This window comes from Notamacropus eugenii, chromosome 6, assembly GCF_028372415.1.
Source record: "Notamacropus eugenii isolate mMacEug1 chromosome 6, mMacEug1.pri_v2, whole genome shotgun sequence".
NCBI lineage: Eukaryota > Metazoa > Chordata > Mammalia > Diprotodontia > Macropodidae > Notamacropus > Notamacropus eugenii.
The window spans coordinates 121,607,522-121,634,876 of record NC_092877.1 but is presented as its reverse complement, the minus strand read 5'-3'; the positions used below and the strand labels follow the sequence as shown (position 1 = coordinate 121,634,876).

Below are 27,355 nucleotides of genomic sequence, written 5' to 3'. Positions count from 1 at the left end.
TGTTAAAACTAGATTCTAATATGAATTTCTTAAACACAACAATTGACCACAGTTCCAATTTTGATTTTGTAAGAGTGATAATTGAATAAAGCTTAGAAATGGTGATCTAAATTGCATTAAGGTCAGTTTTGTAGGAGAGTGGACATCTGGATGTCTACAAGAAGATAAAGGGAAGAAGATGGTGAGATGCTGTGCTGAAGATGGCTTGAATGAGCATCCAGATCAGAAAACTGCATCAGGTGATGTTCCTCCTCAGACTGCGGTATGAGATGGAACATCTGAATGGATAATTCATTGATCTACCTTTGCAATTTGCATCTCTATATCTGTACTTATAACAAGGGGACTGCCCCCTTGAAATTTGTCAAGGCATCAGTCAACTTTGCTCTCTTCCCATATTCATACAAAGCATGACAGATGAAGGGAAGAATTCATAGGGGAAAGAATTGGATTTAAGTGTGGAAACAGAAATTTTAATAAAGAAAAAGAGGGGGAATTTTGTGGGAAGTAAGAAAGTTGTGTTGTCCACATTCCTAAGTGACCTAGCACGAATAGATTAGAGATCAGAAACTAATGCACAAGTCCAAGGAGCTGTGTGAGGAAGGGCCTATCAAAAAGGAGAACAGGGAGACACATAGCTAGAGGAAGGTGTTGCAGGAAATCCAAAGTTGAGAAAACAGTATAAGGAGCTCCATCTTCCTGCATGTGTTGTCATCTTCCTGTAACCTTACTGGGGAGGCTACCCATGCATTCAGGGGGAATGGACATAGGATCAATAAAAGCTTTCTTGACTTCACAACAGGCATTGTTCTTTATTTAAGGTGAGCATGTTGCTCACTGTTGAGGGCTTGTAAATGGGCTTACTTCTAAAAGAAAACTTGTTAGGAATACACTAATATTATACCAGGTATATATAAGAATCTCTAAGGGAGAAGAAGTAAGATGGGGAATCCAAAAAGTAAGACACCAGGAAAGCAGAAATGAAATACCCCAGGAAGCATTCCTCAAAAATAGTCCTGTGGGAGGCTATGTGGGAATATCCCAGCATGTCAGTGGTACTGGAGGGTTTGGGAAGGATACCCTTTGTAAATTCACTAGAATTCAGTCAGAGTAAATTGGCATATGAAAGTCTGAGTTCTGGCCGGTCTAATCTTAATCCTAAATTGGTTTATTTCCTTAAAAGAGAAGATCTGCATTGCTCTGTCTATATCTGTTCTGTGTATGCCTCTGCGTGTTTGTGAAATAGTTAGTGTAGGTGGATTACGGTTTAAAATCAGCCAGTCACAAGAGTAGCAAGGACTACAGTTGGACGTTCCCTTGGAATTCTGCTTTCTCTCCCCATCTGTCTCCCTCTCTGTTTACAGCAGTCTCAGAGGAGTGGATGGATAGAAGAGAGAAAGAGAGAAAAATATTTTGCTGTTTATATGAAATGTTTTGAGTAAGAGTTGAAGTTGAAGTGAGTAAGAGAAATGTCAGGTCAGAATGAGAAAGAAATAAGGTATGTGCAGTTTTAAAAGGGCTTCAATCAAAGTCCACTAGAGAGAGGAGCAAATGAAAAAAAGGCTAGAAAGTTTTTAATATAGAGAGAAATAAGAAAGAAAGGGGGAATCTTTTGCCCTCAGGTCAATGAGGGGCAATGTTGTTTGTGTGTGCGTGTGTGTATGTGTATGTGTATAACAGGACACAACTGAAAGGTAATTTACTTCATTCTGATGATATTTGGAAGTGTAAGAAGTGAAGTGTCTCACTCCTAATTTAATGTTTAAGATAAGTTATAATTTATTATACTATTTGACACTAGAGCGTATGGGAAAAAGCAGGGAGAGATTCTGCTAGAAATTAGTGGAAGATTAGCAAACAAAAATCTCAAGGAGGCAGCCTTAAATGAAAGCCTGAGAGGATTTGATTTATAGATAGTTGGATGGCAGCTCCCCCTAGGTTCTAAGAATTGCTGAGAAGTAGAACAAAATTGAGTTTTGTTTTTTTTTTAATTTGGAATATAAAGGAAAGTGGAGGCAGTCTGAGTTTGAAAGATTAGGAGAGATAAAAGATTGAGTGAAAATATGGAAGATAAATATATATTTATGTATGATTTGGAGAAAGATGGGGTTCAGCAACCGGGGCCCATGTGCTTTCAGTCACTTTCTCTCCCTTCTTACTTTAGAGGATTTGGGTATGTTGAAAGAGTACAGGGAAATTATGTTGTTTAAGTACAAGGGGCTGAAGAGGAAATGTGAACCTGAATGTGCATTGAAATGTTAAGAGAGTATATGAATTTGTGGATTTCTCTTTTAAAAGGTCAAAGCTATTGGACTTAGAAATGTATGTTTATATAACTGAAAAGTACTTATTGTTATCTGGCATTAAGAAATTTATTAACTGCATAGCTACAGGAAAATTCTATTTATTTTAGTTTCCCATTCAGTAAGGTGCTGTTGGTGGAATTCACTCCTAGGGATATTATAAGGATCCCATGATTGTAAAAAGTGTTTAGCACAGTGCTTAGCATAGAACAAATGTTTTTTGAATGTAAATGGTTTAAGTTAAATATAATTGTTTTATGTTTGTTAACTTTATGTGGATTTTCTTAGATGTGAAATTTATGCCAATGGTGATGAGATGAATGATGCTCTGTATAAAGCAACATGGAAATACATCCGATGAAATTAAGGTTCCCAGATTGGTAATTAATTGATTTTGGTTTCAAAGTTTAAGTCCATGACAATTGTTTATGGTATTATTTCTAAAATTTTCTTTTATTGTTTAATTTGATAAACAACTTTATCATTTGTTTTGTTAGAAAAGGAATTTCTCTTTTTTATTAATTTATTTATTTTCAGTGTTAAATAATCACTACCATATAACTTAGATTTTATTCCCTCCCTCCCCTTCCTTTTCTGCTCACTCCCTCCTCTGTCCCCAAGATGGCATACAATTTTATATAGGATCTACACATACATTCCTATTAAATACATTTTCACCACAGTCATGTTGCATAAAGGAATTAAAATGAATGGGAGAAATCATATAACAAACCAAAACATAACACTAAAGAAAATGATCTGCTATATTCTGCTATTGAATTCCATAGATATTTGTCTGGATGTGGAAGGCATTTTGCCTTAAAAGACCACTGAGAAGTTTTTAGGTCCTTACATTGCAATGAAGCTCTAAGTCAAACAGAAAAAAAATCCTCCCACACTGTGGTTGTTGCTGTGTACAGATTTCTCCTGGTTCTGCTCCTTACACTTAGCATCAGATCATGAGTCTCTCGAAGCCTCTCTGAAGTCTTATTGTTCATTATTTCTTATAGCACAAAAGTATTCTATTACATTCATATACCATAATTCATTCTGCCATTCCACAATTGATGGGGATCCCCTTGATTTCCAGTTTTTGGCCACCAAAAAGAGTGCTGTTATAAATATTTTTGTACATGTGGGACCCTTTCCATTTTTATGATCACTTGGGGATACAGTCCTAGAAGTGATATTGTTGGGTCAAAGGGTGTGCACATTTTTGTAGCCCTTTGGGCATGGTTCCAAATCACTCTCCAGAATGGTGGGATCAGCTCATAGCTCCACCAACAATGAATCAGTGTTCCAACTCCCCCACATCTGCTCCAACATTTATCATATTCCTGTTGTGCCATGTTAGCCAATCTGATAGGTGTGATGTGGTATCTCAGAGGTGTTTTGATTTGCATCTATCTAATCAATAGTGATTTAGAGCATTTTTTCATGTGATTTTAATATCTTCCTCTGAAAACTGCCTGTTGATATCCTTTGACCACTTATCAATTAGGGAATGACTTGTATTCTTGTACATTTCACTCAGTTCTCTATATATTTTAGAAATGAGACCTTTATCACAGATACTAGTTGCAAAATTTCTTTCCCAGTTTTCTGCTTCCCTCCTAATCTTGGTTGCATTGGTTTTGGATGTGCAAAAACTTTTTAATGTGATCAAAATTATTCATTTTGTACTTCATAATGCTTTCTATGTCTTCTTTAGTCAAAAATTCTTCCCTTCTCCATGAATCTGATAAATACACTATTCCTTCCTCCACTAATTTGTTTATAGTATCAATTTTTATATGTGGATCTTGTACCCATTTGGACTTAATTCTTGCGTACAGTGGCAGGCATTGGTCTATGCCTAGTTTCCACCACAATGTCATCCAATTTTCCCAGCAATTTTTGTCTAAAAGTGAGTTCTTCTTCCAGAAGCTGGCGTCCTTGGGTTTATCAAATAGTAGATTGCTATATTCATTGCCTACTGTGTCTTGAATACGTAGCATATTCCACTAGTCTACCCTTCTGTTTCTTAGCCAGTACCAAGTGGTATTGATAATTTTTGCTTTGTAATGCAATTTGAGATATGGTAGAGCTAGGCCACCTTCCCTAGCATGTCTTTTCATTAGTTCCCTTGATATTCTGGAACTTTCTTTCTTCCAGTTGAATTTTGATATTATTTTTTCCAGCTTTTGAAATAATTATCTGATACTTTGATTGGGATGGCACTAAATAGGTAAATTAATTTACATAGAATTGTCATTTTTATTATATTGGCTCAGCCTACCCATGAGCAACTGATGTTTTTCCACTTACGTATGACTTTATTTCTGCAAAAAGTATCTTGTTGTTGTGTTCATATAGTCCCTGGATTTATTTTGTAAGGTGCACTCCCAAATATTTTACAGTGTCTACCCTAGCTTTAAATGAGATTTCTCTTTCTATCTCTTGCTGTTGGGCTTTGTTACTAATATATAGAAATGCAGAAGATTTCTGTGGGTTTATTTTGTAACCTGCAACTTTGCTAGAGTTGTTTATTATTTCAAGTAGTTTTTTGTTGAATCTCAGGGATTCTCTACGTATGTCATCATATCATCAGCAAAGAGTGATAACTTAATTACTTCTTTGCCTATTCTAATTCCTTCAATTTCTTTTTCTTCTTTTATTCTTACAGCTAACATTTCTAGTACCATATTGAATAATAATGGTCATAATGGGCATCCTTGTTTCACCACTGATCTTACTGGAAATGCATCTAGCTTATCACCTTTGCTTATAATGCTTACTGAAGGTTTTAGGTAGATACTGCTTATTATTTTATGGAAAGTTATTTTTATTCCTATGCTCTCCAGTGTTTTTAATAGGAATGGGTGCTATATTTTGTCAAAAACTTTTTCTACATAAATTGAGATGATCATGTGGTTTCTGTTAGGTTTGTGGCTGATATGATCAATAATGCTAATAGTTTTCCTAATATTGAACCAGCTCTGCATTCCTGGTATGAATCTTAGCTGATCAAAATGTATTATTCTTGTAATAAGTTGCTGTATTCTTTTTGCTAAACTCATTTAAAATTTTTGCATCCATATTTATTAGAGAAATGGGTCTATAATTTTCTTTCTCTGTTTTGGTTCTTCCTGGTTTAGGCATCAAAATCATACTTTTATCATAAAAGAATTCTGGAGGACTCCTTCTTCCTCAATTTTCCCAAGTAGTCTATGTAATATTGGAATTAACTGTTCTTTAAATGTTTGATAGAATTCACTTGTAAATTCATCCAGCTCTGGAGATTTTTCTCTAAGGAGTTTGTTGATGGCTTGTTCAATTTCTTTTTCTGAGAAGGGGTTATTTAAGTATTCAACTTCCTCTTCTGTTGATCTGAGAAATTCTTATTTTTTAAAATAATCATCCACCTCATTTAGATTGTCGAATTTATGGGCATAAAATTGGGCAAAGTAGCTTCTAATTATGGTTCCAATTTTCTCTTTTTTGGAGGTGAGTTCACCTCTTTCATTTCTGATATTGATAATTTGGTTTTCTTCTTTCTTTTTTTATCAAATTAACAGTGGTTTTGTCAATTTTATTTTTTTTCATAAAACCCACTCTTAGTTTTATTTAATAGTTCCAGAGTTTCCTTAATTTCAACTTTATTAATCTCTCCTTCGATTTTCAGTATTTCTAATTTGGTATTTGCTTGGGAATTTTCAATTTGTTCCTTTTCAAGCTCTTTCAGCTGCATGCCCAATTTATTGATCTCCTTTTTCTTTATTTGATTCATGTAGGCCTTCAAAGATATAAAGTTTTCCCTAAGAACTGCTTTTGCAGTGTCCTGTAAGATTTGGTCAGTTCTCTCATTATTGTCATTCTCTTGAATGAAGTTGTTGATTGTTTCTGTGATTGGTTGTTTAATGCATTCCTTCTTTAGGATTAGATTATTTAGTATCCAATTAATTTTATGTCTTTCTTTCCATGGCTTTTTACTACACATAATTTTTATTGCATAATGATCTGAGAAGGATGCATTGACTATCTCTCCTTTTCTACACAGAACTGTGAGGATTTATGCCCTAGTACATGGTCAATTTTTGTATATGTGCCATGTACTGCTGAGAAAGAGGTATATTCCTTTCTATCGTCATTCAATTTTTTCCAGAGATCTGTTGTATCTACCTTATCCAGAGTTTTATTCACCTTCTTATTTCTTGTTTATTTTAATGTTAGATTTATCAAGTTCAGAGAATGGGTGATTGAGGTCCCCCACTAGTATAATTTGGCCATCTGTTTCTTCCTGTAACTCCCTTAACTTCCCCTCTAAGAATGTGGATGCTATACCACTTGGAGCATATATGTTTAGTAATGATATTGCTTCATTGTCTATGGTGCCTTTTAGCAGGATATAGTTTCTTCCGTATCTCTTTTAATTAGATCTCTTTCTGCTTTTGCTTTGTTTGAGATTAGAATTGCTACACCTGCTTTTCTTACATCAGCTGAAGCACAATATATTCTGCTCCAACCTTTTACCTTTACCCTGTGTATATCCCCCAGTTTCAAATGTGTTTCTTTTAAACAATATAGTGTTAGATTATGGCTTTTAATCCATTCTGCCATCTGTCTCGTTTTATGGAAGAGTTCATCCCATTCACAGTTAGGATTATTATCTATGTCTTTCCCTCCATCCTCTTTCCCACCATTTGTATTTTTAGTTCTCCTTTCTCCCTTCCCCTCCACAATAGAGTTTTACTTTTTGACCACCACCTCCTGTGGTCTTCCCTTCCTTCTTTCAGCCCCCCTCATTTTAATCTCCTTTACCCTTACTACTTCCCTCCCTTTTGCCCTCCCCTACATTTTTTTTCCTTCTTCTCCTCCTACTGCCTATAGAGCTAGTCAGATTTATGTACTTAATTGTTTGTTCTTCCCTCCTTGAACCAAATCAGATGAAAGGACCTCTCAAACAATACTCATCTCCATCCTCTCTTTCCCTATACTGTAATATAATTTTGTACTTCTTCCTGTGATGTAATTTACCTTTTTCTACTTCCTCCTTTTCACATCTCCTGATATAATCCCTTTGCATACTTAAATCACAATTTTACCATCACATCATTTACTTTATATCCATTTCCTCTATCTATGTATATCCCTTTTATATTGCATAATATATGTACAATTCTCAAGATTAACAGGTGTCATTTTCCCTTATATGGAGGAAAACAGTTTGCCCAAATTGAGTAATAAGTTTTTCTTTCCCCTGTTTACCTTTTCATGCCTCTTTTGAGACCTGTGTTTGAAGACTGAATTTTCTATTGAGTTCTGGCCTTTCATCAGGAAGGTCTGGAAATCCACTATTTTATTGAATATCCATCTTCTTGCATGAAATGTTATGTGAACTTTGCTAACTGATCCTTGCCTGTTTTCCCAGCTTCTTTGCCTTGTGGAATATCATATTGCAATTCCTTTGATCTTTTAATGTAGAAACCGCAAATTCCTGTAGCTCCTCGATATTTGAATGGTTTCTTTCTGGCTGCCTGTAGTATTTTCTGCTTCACATGATACTTCTGGAATTTGGCAACAATATTTCTTGGGGTTTTTAGTTTGGGATCCCTTTCAGGCGGTGAACAGTGGATTCTTTTGATGATTATTTTGCCCTCTGGATCTAGCACTTCTGGGCAGTTTTCCTTGATGATTTCTTGGAAGATATTTTCCAGGCTCTTTTTTTTTTCATCATGGCTTTCTGGTAGGTCAATAATTCTTAAATTTTCTCTCCTGGATCTATTTTCCACACCAGTTGTTTTTCCAGTTAGATACTTTATATTTTCTCCTGTCTCTTCATTCTTTAGAGTTTGTGTGACTGATTCTTGATGTATCATAGAGTCATTACCTTCTACTTATCCAATTGTAATTTTCAACAAATTGTTTTCTTCAATTAACTTTTGCATCTCCTTTTCCATCTGTCCAATTATTCCTTTTAAGGAATTCTTTTCTTCAATTAGTTTTTGTACTTCCTTTTCCATTTGCCCAATTCTCCCACTTAGGTTTTGTGCTTCTTTTTCCATTTGTCCAATTTTCCTTCTTAAAAAGCTGTTCTCTTCAGTGAATTCTTTTTTTCATACTTTTAAAATCATTAGCCATTTTTTCTTCTATTTCCTTCTTCACTCTTCCAAGAGTGCTCTTTCTGCATGAAAACAATTCACAATCCCTTCTGAAGTTTGAGATGGGAGTAAAATCTCAATACTGACCTCTTTGCTATTCGTATGTTGGTCCCTGTCCCCATGGAAGTATTCTATGGTCTTTTCCTTACTCCTATGCTTCTTGCTCATAATGGTGAGGCTTTGTGTTTTGGCCTCTGGTTCTTTCAACTACAAACTAAAGAACATGGTGCTCAGTTGGCTGCTCTGAGAAAGCAAAGGACAGGTGAATTCTATTTGTGTTTGTGGATTGGCCCTGAAGCTAACTTTTTAAGTGTGGGGGAGAGGTGGTCTGGTCATTGTAGATCTCCTCAGCTGAGTTAGAGCAAAGGCAAGCTCAGTGCTTGGTGATCTGAGGCTGCATTAGTGTCTTTGAATATAAAAAAATGAAAAATGATTGTTACAATATGTGTATTTTTTAAAGAATATTTGTTCCATGTTGGGGAGAGTATGGGGAGTATCCTATGGGGACAATAACAGTCAACGACCTAGAATTCTGCCTACTTTGCTAATGGGGTTCTACCTAAAACCAATAAAAAATAGATTCATTCCAGAAAGCATCCTGGATTTGAGCACTTCCAGTATCAGAATGGTTTGGCATATACAGATGTCAAGGGTGTTTGACATACATTGGATTTGGTTCCTCTATGGCAAGAAAATCCTTCTACACCTCCCTAATCCAGCCACTATCCCACTCACCATAGTTCTTTCAAATCTATTCATCCTTTCAAAAACCTCCAAATTTCCCTCTTCCTCTCCCACAGATGAGATCCTTGACTTATATTTTATTGAAAAAATCGAAGCCAGTAGCTCAACCCCTTTTCTCCCCTCCTCCTCATTTCATATTACTCAACTGCCTTCCCCCACTATCTCCTCCACCCCAGTATTCCAGAAGAGATGGCCTTTCTCAAGGCAAACCCCTTTACATACACATATACATAAGAAATACTAAATCATCCTGTCTTCTCTTAACTTCAGTCTCTCCCTGTATACTGTATACTTTCTTACTGCCTACAGAAAAGACTCTATTCCCTCTACCCACAAAAAATCCTCATTTGATCCATCTATCGCTGTTGTCATCCTATCTTTCTTTTTTGTGGGCATATTTCTTGAGAAAGCCATCTACAATCAATGCCTACACTTCCTTCTCTTTCTTTTATGGACTTCTGCAAGCTGCCTTCCCACCTAATGAGTCAACTAAAAATGTTATCCATTGATACCAATGATCTCTTAATTGACACAGCTAATTGCCACTTATCAATACTCATCCTTACTGACCTCTCTGCACTATTTATCACTCACTTCTTGATATTCTTTTTTCTCTTGTGATAATTAAAAAATTTGAGAGACATAGTTTCTGGGTAACACAATTCCAAGGAAAAGTCCAACTGCATGCAGTCCTTGCTACTCTTGTGACTGGGTGCATTTTAAACCTTACACCACCAACATGAAATTCTTCACAAACACACAGAGACATACACAGAACAGATATATAGACTGAGCAATGCCAATCTTCCCTTTTAAGGAAAGAAACTAATTTAGGATTAAGATTACACTGATCAAAACTCAGACTTTCACATGCCAATTTACTCTGTCTGACTTCTAGTGAATTTAGGAAGGATATCCTTCCCAAACACTGCAGCACTACTGACATGCTCAGACATTCCCACATATCCTTCCAAAGGACTATTTCAGAGGAACATTTCCTAGAGAATTTCATTTTTGCTCTCCTAGTACCTTACTTTTTTGGATTTCCCCATCCTACTTCTTCTGCCTTAGAGTTTTTTTTATATATATCCTCTTTAATATTATTCTATTCCTGACATGTTTTCTATTACAAATAAGCCTGTTTAAAAAGCTCCCAACAGTGAGAAACATGCTCACCTTAAATAAAGAACAATGCTGGTTGTGAAATCAGGAATGCTTTCAAGAATTTTTACATCCATTCTCCCTAAATAGATGGGTAGCCTCCCCAGTAACGTTGCAGGAAGACTACAACACAACCAAGAAGATGGGGCTTCTTATACTATTTTCTGAACTTTGGATCTCCCATGACACCGTCCCCTGGTCATGCGACTCCATGTTCTCCTCTCTGATAGGCCCTTCCTCACACAGTTCCTTGGGCCTGCACATTAGTTTCTGACCTCTATGATGTCCATGCTAGGTCACAACTCTTATCACCTAGGAATAAGGACAATAGGACTTTCTTACTTCCTACAAAATTCCCCCTGTTTGTCTTTATTAAAATTTCTATTTTCACACCTAAACCCAATCAATAAGTACTTCCTCACATTCTTTCCCCTATGAATTCTTCCCTTCATTTATTACCCTTTGTATGAATATGGGAGGGGAATAAATTTGACCGATACCTTGACAAATTACAAGGAGGCAGTCCCCTTGTTATAAGTACAGATATACAGAATCAAAATACAAAGGTAGATCAATGAATTATCCATTCAGAGGTTCCATCTCATAGAGTATTCTGGGGAGGAATATTATCTGATGCAGTTATCTAGTCTGGATGTTCATTCAAGCTGTCTTCACCACAGCATCTCAGCATCTTCTTCCCTTTATCTTCTTGTAGAAATTCAGATGTCCACTCTCCTAAAAAACTGACATTAATACCATTTTAGATGACCATTCCTAAACTTTATACACTTATCACTCTTAGAAAATCATAATTGGAACTTTGGTCAATTGTCATGCTTACGAAATTCACATTAGAACCTGGTTTTTACATTTTATATTAATTCATATTCATTTCCCCCATCAGGAAGATGGAATTTCACTGCAGAATTAATAACAGGTCTCAGCACTTGCATAAATACAATAAATAAGCCTTTTAACACTGTACGTATAATATCATGAAACAATTCCAACTTCTGCTTATGTGATGCTTCATTTAAAGCGTTTGCAATACCGACCACAAACCATTTCTCTTTTAACATTAACCAACTGAGACAAAATAACTACATATGCTAACCTCACAAGTCCTTAACCTGATTGTCTCCACATTATTGCTAAGAATTAAAGGATCCTAATTTTTTGTTGTTGGTCTAAAATCCTAAGCCTAATACCTTAATTTTACACTCAACCTCAGATGTTTCCCTACCAGCAATCAATTATTTAATAGATCTGGTATTATGTTACAAAGCTTTTGATTATAAGAAATTGCCATTAAGAGTAGGGACATTTCAGGAAAGAAATATCTCCCTAATTTCATGTCAATTCCAGGCAGGAGTAGATTGTCAATTGCCATTCAGCCAGGCTTAAATTCTGCCAGGTGTCAGTAGGGAAACTGAGTAAGGAGAATCCTTCCTCAGACCACACTGTACAGACACTCTCCCAAACTTCCCAAGAGATCACCTTTTTGCAATTCATACCAGCATCTCACAGACTTTCTGGCACCATGGATCAACAACTCAGACCATCTCTCTTGCTATCCACACCTGGAGTTAGACTCAGAATAACAGTCAGTTAATAGTCCCATAAAATCTTAAAATAGCAATCTCCAATAATCAGTTTCAGATATGACTATAATTTCACATTGTCTAAAGAGCATCTTTTGAAGCAAGTCTTAGGTAGCTTGCATGCCTTTTCTAATTCCTGATTAAATAAAAATCATAAAATCAAATTTACCATTAAAACCTTGTTATTGCTCTAATTGGTTTCCATCTGTTTTCCAAACTACTCTGTCCTTTTCTAATCCTGCTCAATCTAAAAGAATGAGCCACACATATGATAAGTTCAAACAGTAGCTTCAACTTACGTTCACGAAATGAGTTCAAGTCAAAACAGAAACATTTAAGTTTTCCAAAAATGCCAAATTTTACCAGAAGTTACCTGCCTCTAAGAAACTTAGACTGAAATTTTTTTCCCTGAATTAAAGATGTCTCTGATTTAGTCTCAATAATTAATTCAGTCAATTGCTCTTACCAATGGTCTTTGTTGTAACATATAAAAACTTTATTCCAAGTTGCTGCATTGGTCCCTTAACCCCAAAGAGTTTTAGTCCCATTTGTCTGAAATGACGCTGCAAAACCTCACCTCATCCCACGTGAGCTGGCTCTCTGGAGGACCATAGAAGCATATCACTATGCCCTATCAATCCAATTCTCCAGGTTAATAGCCACTCCCATCAAGACCATGCTTGGAATATCCAGACTGCCTGGGATCACCCCAGACTCCTTTCTCATTCCCTGTGTACATAGGATACAATTACACATTGAACAATGATACAACATCACATTTATACTTTGGTTTCCTTTCCTTTATCAAATTATTCCCATAAAATTCAGAAAGAATGTTCTCAGGGATTTTGTCTTTCACAAGACCATACCATACCAGAGTATCCATTTACCCAATTAATTGAAAACAGCAAGATTCCACTACTTGCCTTGTGCTTACATTTTAAATTATCTGCTTAGATTGTAGAAACATGCCATGTAGACAAAAAGCAAGGTCCTAATTGGATATCATCTCCACTTTATAGTCAGACTCAGAAATAGTCAAGTTGGGAAACATTCCTTTTCAAAGGAATACAATGAGGAAACTGAGCTACAAGGATTCCATCCCAGGCTGAGGAGACAATGAGCAATGGTCCCAGAAGCTTCCACCAAATGGCAGGTTTTATTAATCAAAAATTTTACCAGGATTGACAACTTTGATTTTATATTTGTCCTAAAAATCAATCACCTAGTGGTTATTTATCACCTAAACAAATTCCTGATTTAGGAACTCCATATGCAGTTTACATTTTACATAGAGATTGCAACTTTAACAAAGAGAATTTTCATACCACTTGGGAGATCATTGTAGACTTTTCAGCCCCTGGGTGGGGCTGGTGCCACTCCTCTGCTTTGACAATAGAAAGAGTTAACATCTCTTCTCTGAGCATCTTCAGTTCAGATTAGATCTTAAGAAGTCCTTCCTTAATGACTAGAATTCAAAAGGAAAGAGGGATGGGACCAGGAGGCTTTTTGTCTTAAAAATATCACAGAGCTTCCTGGAGTCATAAAATTCTTGGCCTCTCTCATCTTCTCCCTTATTCTCCAATCCCCCATAAAACCTTTAGTTACTATAACAAATTTACTTACAAATATAAATTTGGTAGGTAGGCCTTTCAAAAATCATACAAACAATTTTTATAAACATTTCTTCATGCAACAAATATCTACATTTTAGAACAATTTACAATTTATCACAAACTCTCATGAACCTAATTTGAACTCAGGTCTTCCTGACTCCAGGCCCAGAACTCTAGCTCTCCCAGTCCACCTGCCCTTAGTGCCTGAGGCAGGACTTGAACAAGTCTTCCTAAATCCAGGCCCAGCACTCTATCTAGTACACAACATTGCCACTCTAAGGGAGGTATGTCAGCTTGGTGGGGGTGTATTAAAATACAAGAAGGGATGAAGCAGGCCTGAACTATAATGACTACAAGAGATGCTCAGAAAATGGAAAGAGATAAAACTTGACATAAGATTGGATTGGGAAAAGTCATGGATGAGTAGGAAATGTAAGAGTGAAAATGATGAAGAATGTGAAATTACTTTGGACTTATTGAAATTCTACCTCCTACTCTTATTAATATGTGACTGAAGTATGTGATTTAAAATGAAGTCAATAGTACCTCAGTGTTGTGGAGGTAAAAGATTTGCAAATATAAAGAATCAAATAAACACTAGCTGTCATTATAATCTACAGAAATTGGGGTAAAGGTAGGGTTTAGTGGGAGGTGATAAGATATTGAGTTTTTTGGACATATTAAGTTTGAAAGACTTCATACCCATGTGATTGGCAAAGACAACGAGAAGAAAATAACACATTTTTTCTAAGGGCTAAGGGAATTCAGAGACATTGATGAACTGCTGATTAAGCTGTGAAATTGGTCATTATGGAAAGCAACTCAAAACCATGCCCTTATATTAAACTGCTAGGACTATCCCCAAAATGATCAGAGAGAAAAGAAGTCATATGTACAAAAATATAAGTGCCCACGCAATACCTAATTAATGCTGTATAAAACATTATTTTGACATTAGAAACAGGTGAAAATGGAGGTTCAGAGGAAACTGGGAAGATTTCTATAAACTAATATAGAGTGAAGTGAACAGAATTAGAACAAATTATATAATAACAAGATTCAAAGAAAAATAACTTTGGATAAACCATGAGTCAAAAACACTTAATGGAAAGAAAACATTTACATAGCGTCTGTGTCCGACACTGTTCAAAGTGCTTTTTACAAATACTCATTGGATCACAAAATATGCATGTTTGGAGTATGCATGCTTATTATGGTTTGTTTTTGTTGTTTTAATTGTTAAGTGGGGATAGGGGATGGAGAGAAATAATCCTTAAATTTTTTTACTGTTTGAGGGGACCAGTCAGTCCATCCAAGTGGCCATATCTAGTAGTCAGAAATGCTGGAGTAAAACTATGGGGAAATAGTGAGAAATATAGATTTGGCAGTTATCTGCATAGAGGTGATTGGACAAAATCACAAAGGGAAAGCACACAAAGAAGGCAGCCACAAAAAAAAAAACCATTAAGGAATCATATTGCATGCATATTAAGGAGTCAGAAAGAGCCTAAAATTAGTATCATGGAGGTAGGAGAATGGCAGCCAGGAAGAGTGAGGCTATCTAGAAAAGTCCAAGGGACATGAGGGCAGAAAATGTCATTAGACTGAGTAAGAAGGTCATTAACCTTGGACAGAGATGATAAGACTGCAAAACATTACAGTCACAAGAGATTTGAATGAATGGAGGTGAGAAAGTGAGTTTGGGCTATATTAAAAAATTGAGAGTGAAGCAGAGAAATAGGGAAATTACTTGATAATGTGGCAGGTTCAAACAAAGATTTTTGAGCTCAGGTAAACTCAGCATGTTTAGCTTCAAAACAATTCGACAGTGGTAGGTTCTGGAGAGGATAAAAAGGGGAACAGGATTAAGAACTTAAGACAAGATCTCCAATATTTTGATACTGTTCTGGTCCAGTAAGGGCTACCTGGTTGACAACACAGGGAACTATATCAAACTAACATTTCTTTTCCTTTCCCTCTTGTGTTTACTCACTGCTCACAAATGAATGATTTCCACTTCAGTTTCTTACATAAATGCTTTTTTCCTTCCATCTTGCCTGCCTTCCAACCTCTGCTAAAGAAAATCCATTCCTTTTTCTAAGTCAAAGTGAGGCTGAGCATAACTAAAGAATATGTAATATCAAAAAAACAGGAAGCTTTAAGTTTGTGGAAATAGATAAAAGAACCAAAGGAATGCTATCAACTTCTAAAGCTCTCCTAAATCCCCCAAATTCCTAAAGTACCTCCATAACAGAGATAGAGTACCTCATACCCTCTTTGTTCCCAAGAATCAGCAACTTTGATAAAAACAAGAAAATTAACAAGAGTCAACATAACCTCTTCAGTTTTCCAGGTTTGAAAAGTAAAAACCTTTGAATTGACTCCGTCACCCAGGGTTAGTTTCTTTCTGCCCTTTCTTCCTCTCACACCACCAGATTTTTAGAAAGAGCTCATTGTTCCTGCAGCTTGCTGGGCTTCTCATTTAACCTCACTGGCTTTTGCTCTTGGCACTTAACCAGTTCTCCTCAAGGTGGCTCTTACCTCATTGCTAAAAATCCAATGTTGTTTTTGCTGTCCTCTTGCATTTCTACAGCAGAAGAGCATTCCATTCTCCTTGACACCCTCTTTTTTCTTCAGGACATCATCTGGGAAATGGAAGTGGAATAGATCAAGTGCCCAACAAGCAGCCTATAACGCCCATGAGTGTGACTTGGACCAGATTAAAATGTAAACCAGAAATATTTAACAAAGTAAATAAAAATGATAGGCAATAATAAAATTTAAAACCAAGTCAATATGCATCCCACAGAGATCCTAATATGTGGTTTAGTGACCCATTTCTAAGTTTGAGACCACTGGACTAGATGATCAATGGTTATCCAAGAAAAAAAGACAACCTGTTCATTTGTCAATATGGCTGCAGCATTGGAAATCTGACAATTAAAAACAAAAACTATTGATACTATTAGCAGGAGTGAAAAGACAAGAATGCTATTTTAGGTGGAAAGACCACAGAATATGAAGTCAGAAAACAAAGTTCAAGTTGCAGATTTATAGTTTATTATCTTCATGACCTCGGGCTAGTAATAGCTAATTCTTTGAGACTGTTTCAACATTTGTGAAAATGGGGACAATAATATTTGCACTATGTTACTCAGTTACAAATAAAGTGTAGCATAAATATGTGTTTTTATGTCAAGAAGTTATTACAAATTTAGGATATGGAAAATAAGGATCTATCTGACAAATCAGAAAGGTCTGTTAGGAAAGAGCTTTAAGCAATTGTACTTACCAAAGCAAGGAAGGAAAGCTACAAGAAAACTATCTTGGGAACATACTGTACCATATATTAGTCTGCAATGCAGCAGTTTTCCAAAACACATCAAACTTCAGATAAAGGGCACTCTCTCCTTACTCCTGATCTTGGTAGATAAAAGAACCAGCCTGGGTTACATTTCTAGTGTTGGAAACAGAAGAGGCAAGAAAAGGTTCCTGACGCAGGAAATTAAAATAGCAAACTTAGAAAATCTAACCTCTAAGATATGTTCTTTTAATGTCAAAAAATAACTTTCAAAAAGCTAAGAAATAAACACAACGGAAGTGTCAAATTTTACCAATTTATTTTTTGCATAAACCAAAACAAAAACCAAAAATCAAAAAATCAAAAACAAATAAACAACCAAACTCGGTAGCCATGCCGAATGTAGGAGTTTCTTCCGCTTCTGTCTTTTTGATATGCTAATTTAAGGCTAAATGAACAATTTTTAGTACTATTCCATGAAAATGATGAAATAATCTAACCAAGTTAACTAAATTTTTGGTACTTCTTATTGCATTTCTATTAGTACTGTCTGTAAGCATAATCAAAAACTGGCTTTAATATTGAATTTAGAAAAGCTTAGAAGCAGCTTGGAAGAGTAGAAATTAAGTAGCTTTAATGAAGGTTCATCATAGAAGAAATTCTGAACTAACCTTAGTCTAAGCAATTATTTAGCTTGCATTTTATCATGCTTGACAAATATGTCTAAAAATCACTTCTGGGGAATTGAAGGTCATCTATCTTATTAAAAATAAGAATTGCTTTGAACAAATTCTACAGTGGAAATATGAAATGGCTTGAAGCTGAATAATATCTGATATAATGAAAGGTTAAAATTACCCACAACCCAGAGAATTCAAAGCCATCCAGCCCCTCACATATTTGCTTTCAAGTGTACTTACTACTCGTTTATCTCTGTATCTTTCAGCAAGATATAGTTTCCTTCCTTAGTTTTTAATCAGATCTCTTTTTTTGCTTTTCCATTATCTGACATCATGATTACTACCCTTGCTTTCTTTGCTTCATTTGGAGCATAATCAATTCTACTTAAGCCCTTTACCTTTACCCTGAAATTATCTCCCTGCTTCAAATGTGCTTCTTATCAACAACATTTTGTAAGATTCTTGTTTTTAATCAATTCCCTTATCCGCTTCTATTTTATTGGTGAATTCATTCCATTCACATTTACATTTATGAGAACTGTGTATTTCCCTTCATACTGTGTCCCCCTGATTTATCCCTCTCTTTCCCTTACCCCCATCCTTTACCTTCTCACAAGGAGGTAATTTTTCTGATCAGTGCCTTCCCCCGTTGAACCTCCCTTTTATCAGTCCCCTTCCCCTTTCTCTTATCCTTGTCCCTTTTAATTTTCTTATATAGGAATACATATATTTCTGCATCTGACTGTGTGTGTATGTTATTCACTCTTTTATTAGAGTACAGTTTTATCTTTGCCCATCACCCCTATAAAACATCTCCCCCTCCATTGTAATAGCTCTTTCATGTCTCTTTTATGTGGGATAATCTACTCCATTCAATCTTCTCTCTCCTTGTTCTTCCAATGCAATCTTCTTTCTTACCCCATTTTTTTTGGAGGGAGGGTGTATCATCCTATCAAAGTCACCTTACATTCACATCCTCTGTCTACATATATGCCTTCTGCTTGCTCTCATAGTAATAATATTCTTAAGAGTTATAAATGTTGTCTTGTCGTATAGAAATTTAAACAGTTTAACCTTATTAAATTTCTTATGCTTTTTCTTGCTTGTTTCTTTTTTTAACCTTTTTATGTTTCCCTTGAGTCTAGTTTTTGGAGGTCAAATTAATTATTTTGCTCTTGTCTTTTAACTGGAAATGCTTGAAAGTCCTCTATTTCATTAGATAACCTTTTTTCCCCACTGAAAGATTATGTTCAATTTTTCTGGTTATGTGATAATCTTAACTCCTTTGCCTTCCAGTATTTCGTATTCCATGTCCTCTGGTTCTTTAATATGGAAGCTGCCAGATCATGCATAAATATGACTGTAGCTCCACAACATTTGAATTCTTTATATTTGCTTCTTGCCATACTTTCTCCTTGGTAAGTGAGTTCTAGAATTCGCCTATGATGTTTCTGGGAGTTTTCATTTTAAAATCTCTATCAGCCAGTGGTCAGTGGATTCTTTCCATTTCTATTTTGCCCTCAGGTTCTAATACACAAAAGTATTTTTCTTTGATAATTACTTGAAAGATGTTGTTCAGGGTTTTTTTGTTATTATTTTTCATCATGGTTTTCTGGAAGTATAATAATTTTTCCCCCAGTGGTTCTCTTACATTACTCTTATTTCATTACCCAAATTTTCTTCTGATTTTCTAATTTTTTTTTTGAATTTTCTAATTTTTAAAATCTTTTTAAAGCTCTTCCAGGAATTCTTTTTGTGGCTAAGACCAAATTACATTTTTCTTTGAGGATTTACATGTGGCTATGTTGACTCTATTGTCCTCTTCTAAGTTTATGCCTTGATCTTCCCTATTACCATAATAACTATCTATAGTCAAGTTCTTTTTTTTTTGTTTGTTTCATTTTCTTGACTCATTGTTTGCCTAATCGGTAACCAAGTATTCTTATATGAAATTTGGGTTCTTGTCCTGCACTATCTGGAGCTTTTAGTGCTGGGACTCAATTTCTTACTGCTGCCTTTCACTGTGTTCAGGACCTAACTCCTTACTTTCCCTGGTATGCTGTCTTTCATTCTAACTTGCACAAGGGGTGGAGTCTCCCTCTTAACATTTCCTGTGTGTAAAGATTTGCTGCTGGCCTGCCCAATGGGTGGGATCTTGCTGCTGGTTTGCTCTGGTAACAGTCTTTCTGGAGGCTGACCTTAGAAGAGGGATCCTGTTGCTGACCTACCCCAAGATGGGTCCCTGCTGCTGAACTGCTATGGAAACAGGGTCTCTCTGCTGGAAGGTCCCAGGACCAGGGTCTCACTGTTGGCTAGCCCAAGGGTGGTCCTTCACTGCTGGTCAACAGTGGAGTTAATGCCCTGCTAGTGGCTTGCGTTGAGGGATAAAAACCTCTCTGGCATGAGATTTTATTGCTTTGCACAGTTGGCTCACTTGCCTAGGGGGTTGCTGGCTTGCTGGAGCCAGGGATTAGCTGGTGGATGGCCTCAGGCTGGAGCCTTGCTGCCGGACCCTTGCTATGAGTCTGGCTGCTGCTGCTGTTGGACCTCACTCTCTTCCCATACTAAGAAAGACCTTTCCTCCTGTGCTGCTGAGCTGTTTCCCTGCTCCTAGATCAATTCTGAGTTGATTTTCAAATTGTTTGGAAGGGAATTTGGGAGGGCTTCTAGGGGTCCTTCCTCCTTCCACCATCTTGGTTCCACATGTCCCAATCTATTATTCAAGACTTATTTGAATTCAAATATATAAAATGCCTAAAATTGAATAAAAATATATTTGAATACAAATACATTCAAATACAGTAGATTCATATAATCTACTTGCCATTTCCCACTGGTAAACTTTCAGCAGAAAGCTGATATTTTTTTCTATTTCGCTACCACTGAAGAAAAAAGATTGAAGTAGGTGAGTGGCATGGAGTGAGGGATTAGGAGGAGGAGGGGGAGGTATTTTTTCTAAGGCTGGCCCTCTCATAATTCCATGCTGATCTATTTGTCATTGACATCATCAGAGATATTTGGCTGACTTTTTTTCAGTATTTTGAGTAATCTGTATTTAACTATTAAGTCTCACATGCCATGCTCTAGGTTCTAAAGTATTTCCTTTTATTATTAAAAACATTATTCTGTGGAGTAGTTCATTGGTTTTCCCAAAGTGTCAAAGAAGTCTTGACACACAGAAAGCTTAAGAACCTCTGTTACATTGCTATGAAAGTCTTGTTTACGCTGAGCCTAATTATTTCCTTCCACAATGTCCACCCAAAGTCTACAGATACTCAAAGATCTGATTGATTGCCAAGGATAGCTTTCAGAAAACTATAAACTTGATGAAGAATAATAATAATAAATTTTTAGCTTCACTAACCTCTAACTGAAATTGAGCAATTACTTTATTTATGTGTTAAAAAACAACAAACTGTTCTGAGAATGATGAAGGAGGCCATGAGTTTCACCAGTCTATCAAAAAGGTATATGAAATTAAAAAAAAAAAAAAAAAGTTAAGATTCCCTGCACTAAAGGCTGTCTGAGAAACTGAATGTTTGCTGTTTGGGTAAACCTATGTCACTAACTCTGACTACCATTTCTAAGAGGAATTTCTTTAACGAGAGCAAAACTCACAACAAAGGTACAAAAACAGCTCAGAAAACACATTCCAACTAATATCCTTACCAAGAGAGGAAATTGGCAGCAAAGAGAAAGGGTCAAGAGTACAAGTTCATTCACAAACTATTACAGAGGAAAATGAAAAAAAAATTGCCAGCATTGCCTAACAACAATTATAAAAATAGCAAAATGCAGTTGAAGGAAGGACAAGCTTGGTGCGGCATCCTGCTGAACTTGATCATGCCAAGACCTTTTGTAAATAACCCTAGAAGAAGGACAACAAAGAGATAGAAAATAGAGTAGACATGTCATAATTTCTACAGCAATTTTTTCTCAAGAGCCATAAGAGATAAATCAATGATTGGGAGATCTAACCTCTTAGTACTCATTGTTTATGAGAAGAAAATGCCAAAAGATCTTAGGAAGATGAAAACAGCAGCTTTACCAAGTAATTGGATATAATCTACCTTGGAGGTAAAAGAAATTATAAAGGGACTTGAGAAGCAATTGTCATGATCTCTCAGAAAAAGGGTAGGAAACACCACGGACAATATTTATTTTTCTAAAAAAACAACTGAGAAGACAACAGTGGTACGGTAGAGAGAATGCTGGATTTAAAGAGTCTGGATAGACTTTGGTTTGTTTCCCTCTGATACTTGTGTATTTTATAACTGTGGGCTAGTCACTCAACCTGTCTGAGCACCATTTTACTCACAAAATAAGATAATGCTGTAGTACCTACCTTTCAGAGTTGTTCTGACAGATCAAAGGAGACACTATATGCAAAGCCCTCTTTCCAAACTTTAAGCACTTATAGTGAAGTTGATTATGCCTGTTTTCTTCCCTCTATTAAATCTTTATGAGAATGTTCTATGTATGTACCAAAGTATCCTGGATTCAAAACAATATACATGAGAATGAACCAAGTAAGATTTTGTAGATGAGGAGTCAAGAAGGCAATAGGAACTGAAAATGAAGATGTCAGTAAGAGCATTCAGAGGCCAGGAAAGATTCAACAGCTCTATCCTGGAGCCCTCTGATTAGAGTAGGAGCATTGTTTGGCAGATGGAAGAAAAGGCTGGGAACCAGTGGGTTAGATGAGCACTGAATTCTATTTCAGTTTGACTACTGATCTTCAGCACTGGAAGGCACTCTAAGTTACGGGTGAGTTACTAAATTGCATTGCAGGGGGGCTTTTCTGCACTGGCATTCAATATACCTGTGAAGTCTCAGCTCCTGACCAAGTGTGGGAGGAGGTCGAGGAGGTGGGGAGATGATTCAAAGGGGCAAGAGTTAATCCCACTATTCTTCATTTAAATAATTTTGAATTATTTCAAAAATATGGTGGCTAGAGATGTACATGGGGGTCTCTAACACTACTCTCTGTGATAAGGAAGGCAGTAGCTATTCAAATTATAGGAAAATTTTTCTGAAGGAGTAATTGGTAGAATATATAAAAAATCATTTTGCAAGGAATTATTAGTTTCAGGGAAATTCCTGGCACCCAACTCAGCAGAGCTGGAGTTGTCCCAGATCCAGGAGATAAAGGGCATATAAAAGATCATCTGCACCCTGATCCTTAACAATCAGGTAGCTATATGGTGCAGCACAAATAGTATCAGATCTAAATTCAGGTCTGGGTTCAAATCGTGCCTCTGCTGTTTGTCATCTGTGTGACCTTGTACCAGTCACCTGACCTCTCTTTCCTCACTTTCATCATCTACAAAATGAAGGAAATGAATTAAATGATCACTAAGATCCCTTATAACTCTAAATCAGTAATTCTATGGCATATTGTTGACACACCAAGCAGTTACTCTTTCTCTAAATACCAATTCTAAGACACTTCTCCTTCTCCCCCTCTTCCTGTCACCAAGGATTTATAACCATTTGTCTGTTCCTGTATCATTTTTCTCAGACATCAAGCCCTGTACTGACTCCTTTTTGTGAATCTGTCTTAAAGGGAGAGACCTCTCGCTGTTCTGGTCCTGATATATGAGCTATACAATGAACTATAGGAAGAAAAAAAATATCAATAGGAAAGAGCTGCTTTTTGGTTTGACGTGCATCATGTAAGTCACTACCCTTCTCCCCAACCCCACCCCTGCCAGGAGATGACTATTTCTCAGTTAGCTGGTGAAAAAACCCTTCCCCCTTGAGGTGAAGAACATTGAAACTTCAAGCTCCTGTTGCCCATGAAAAGCCATGATACTTCTAAAGCTGTCAAGTACTGCTAGAGCAAAGGCAACAGACTTACAGTCAGTAGACACCTTGCCAGTATCTACTCCAACCTGTTCACTGCTGTGTGACCCCTATTAAGTCATGTAAGTGCTTGGTGCCTTAGTTTTCTCATCTTTATAAGCAAGGAGGTAGACTCAAAGGTTCCTTGAAGCTCTGGATTCCATGGTCCTATGATCCTTTCTTTTACAGATCAAGAAATTGAGGGCAAGAAAGATTGAATGATTTGCCCAATGTCACACAGGTCACAAGGGACAAGGCCAGGATCTGAACTCAGGTTTATGACTGACTCTACTAATCCTTCCATTGTGCCACTCTGTCTCACTTAGTTGAATATGACTTTCATTCTAATTTTTTTGGTCTGGTTTGCATTCATAACCTTCATTCTCTCAGGGCTGTAAGAAAAAACTGATTCTTTAAACTGGCCTCAGAATGCCTTACAATGAAATATACAAGACATGCTTCTTTCTAAGAGTTCATAGAAGGTTCTGGATATTCTCAGAGTATTCAGTCTCCACCCTCCCCTGCCCCCTACCTTCACTTAAATTAGACCAGAAATAGCCAAATTCCACATGGTTAGAGTGTAAAACTAAGGAAGACAAAAAAACACAAAAAGAAGGAAGTAGGATCAGAGTAGGGTTGCAACTCATCAACTCCTGAGGGCCTCTGTGTCTAATCATGGCGGTGCCATACTCAGATAGACACAGAGGTCAATAAATTGTCTGTGATGGGAGGCCATGTAAGGACTTGGAAAACCACATGTTAATGTTCTCATTTTTTATTGCATTTTTTTCACTTCCCAATTATATTTTCATCTGGTCCAGGTGCACTCAGGAGTATTATGGACCACATATGGTGTGCTGAAGTGTGAATATGGTATAATAGAATAATTCATGCTTATGGGTTGTTAACAGGCAACCATTTGGTATACCACAAAAGAAATGAACATGCAGGTGGAACTCAAATGGTTCGTAATCCATACAAAAGTTTCATTTTTATAACAACAGGGCAAAGGAAAAAGGAAATATTAGAAAAAGATGTGGCATGGGAGGGGGAAAGGTATAATATAGGTTGGAAAAGGACAAAACTCCTCCCCATGGAGAAGAGCAAGGTGATGGCAAAGGCCACATTTTTCTCCCTTGGGAACTGCTAGATTATGAAGATAGGATGGTCTGCTTATAGACAAGGATCCAAGATGCACAAAAGTTTCTCAACCTAGTGCAGACTGACTGACACCTGTCCTGTCTCCTAGGAACACGTAGGGAATCCAGTTTGGGATGCAACAATGCACTGTGTTGAATAGTGAGGAAGTGGAAGGGTGGGGTTTGTCCTTACATTCAGAATTTTCTGCATGTTGAGTCCAGTGTTTCTAGAAAATATGGCAACCTAGAAAGACAAGTTCAAGAGACCCCTTACCAGTTGTTGAAAAGTTATATAGCTTGTCTGGCATCGATGTGACAGATTTATGACATAGGGCTTCTGTCATAGTCATCCAGCATTTAGACGGTAGTTACAAAATGGGTCCTCCCTATTCTCTCAGAAAGCACAGTTATCCAATAATGACTCCCACTCCTGACCTAAGAAAGATCCTTCTCTTCTATGTTACTCACATGGTGGTCATTTTTTCAAGGCACAGCTTATCTACCCATTCCACTTTCATTTTACACCAAAGCTTCATTAGAGCCATGACTTTCACATGAACACAGCCCACAATAAATAACTGATATATTGCTCTCTCTCTGGCCTTGCTGAACGTGTGAAAAATGAAGTCTGAGATTGCTATCAGATATATGTGATTTGCACCATGGGAATGTGAATTAACTATATCTGCTGTGTCTCTACTCCACAAAATGAAGAGGAAATGGGACTGTTAGTCAGTCAGCTGATTCTGATAGTCAAAGAAAGAGACTGCTTGGTTATCCTGTCTGTTCACTAATCTCACACCTGCTCTGGATGTCACATTACATTGCTTAGCCATAGCTTACCAGTTTTTAAAGCTACTTTTCCATAATGAGTAGGCCCAAAGTAACTCACCACTGATTTCACAAGTACCTCAGTTAGGTAAATGCTGCATGAGGAAATGCTGAAGGCAGATGAGATGTGATGTGCTACACTAGGCCTTAGGAGTTTGAGATGGGGTGCAGAAGCCTCAGGACACCACCAGCCTTTCTTACTCTTCTCTATTTTACCAGCAACTCAGGACCTAAATCTGCCTCTGAAACACTTACTGTGTTACCTCAGGCAAGACACTTAACCTTGCAATGAATGTCCTCGGGAGACTCTATAGATTCATAAGATCGTAGATCTGGGGCTGGAAGAGACCTCAAAGGCTGTCTAGTCTAATCACCCAAAGCAGCTGATGTACTTCTGTAGAGGAAGCATGCCAGCTTCTACTTATCATCCTTCATTCTTGTTTCATGACCAACCCATGTTCTAATCTTTGCTTGCTGTTTCCCTGATAATATATTTTACCTCTATTCTTCTTTGGGGTACCTTTCTGGTTACAGGTTGCAGTCTCCCAACTACTATGAAGGATTTGATTTATATGATACCAAATATTCCATACTGGAAAGCAATGATAAAATTTCATGAACAAAAAAGCTCTGTTAATCCACTTTAGAAATCATTTTGTGAAAGTGCAGTCTTCAAGCAGAAACTCATCCTGAAGCTCCAAGAAACTGGTTATGATTATCAAATCATGATGATCTCAGATGCTCTGCTTCCTTGTGGGAGTCTGAGAGCTGAGAAGCTTGAACTTCCTTTTGGGCACAGTCCCTGGTTCAGCTGAGGAACAATTGGGAGAAATATTGTGCAAGGCTTCCACTTCCACTTTCCTATGTACCTGTTCCCCTAGGAAGACTGACACACAAGATGACTCTTATGGAGTGGGTGAAGAATACGATGCTTTGCTTTCTCTTTGATTTTGGGTTCCAGTCATTAGACAAAGTATGGGATGAGCTTTGTACTGAAGCACTGGGTAAGACTGATTGTTTTCAGGGGAGTTTTGCACTAAGTAATGCTGCTTTTAGCTCTGTCTTTCAAGGGGATTACTGTTCACTAATCCATGCTATGACTTTCTCATTTGAGAATATACAGAGACTGAAAAAGTTTCAGCAAAAGGCTTTCTTAGTGCAGGGAAGCAAACTCCTGACATAGATTAACTTTATCTAGCAGAACTGGCCTATTTATTTACCAATCAAGAACCAGTCATTTTCATTAGAAAAATCCTTGATGGAAATCAATTCTCGATACCAGAGTCCTTGGGTTTCAACTGTCCTAACATACAGCTTTATGATTCCCAAACAGACTGTTTCAGGGCCACCATTTTTCATCCCATGAGCTAATTTCAAGGATTGCAGCACTCATTCTTTTATTGATGCCTCTGTCACCACTTAACCCACCTCCCCATCACCCACCTCCAAATGCTAAAACCTTAAATTGAGAATCCTTGACATTGAACCTAATTTTAAATTGAGAATCCTTGACATTGAACCTAACCTATGAAGAGTGTGGAGCTTTTGTTCTTTTCTCTCCTACTCAGCTCTCTGAAATCACTTTTCATGTCTTCTTTAAATTTCTGTTTTCTTTTCATTACAAATAACATGAGCCTGGGATTGACAATAAGAAAGACAGGAAAAGGCTAAAGGTGTCACTGGTCTTCATGTTGTCCAGGTCTTCCATGCAGTTTGCAGAAGGACTAGACCTTAATCCTTCTCATTTAATTGTTACTTTCATGGTGAATCTTTTGTCCAGATTTAGCTGATGCCACTAGGGGACCCCATCTTCCTGCTGTATATAATCTAGCTGAGATACAGTCACCTTTGAAAGTTATTAGATTTCAAAACCAATTCCAGATAATTACACTGTTCTCTTATAGTTAACACATATCATTCTTGATGTTTTGAAAACAACTTTGTATTCTCCCATTCAGTTTTCCTAATTCCCTGGGAGATTGATGCAATAATTAA

The 27,355-nt window shown here is 36.8% G+C and overlaps 1 long non-coding RNA gene across 1 annotated transcript; it reads right to left on the bottom strand.

Annotated features, from left to right (window-relative positions):
- Positions 1–10,210: 10,210 nt before the first annotated feature.
- Positions 10,211–13,455, bottom strand: LOC140511747 (uncharacterized). The gene is made up of 3 exons (XR_011969658.1): positions 13,278–13,455; positions 12,527–12,678; positions 10,211–11,091 (listed from the first exon to the last, which is right to left on the bottom strand). It is a non-coding gene; the product is annotated as an uncharacterized lncRNA (long non-coding RNA).
- Positions 13,456–27,355: the final 13,900 nt, after the last annotated feature.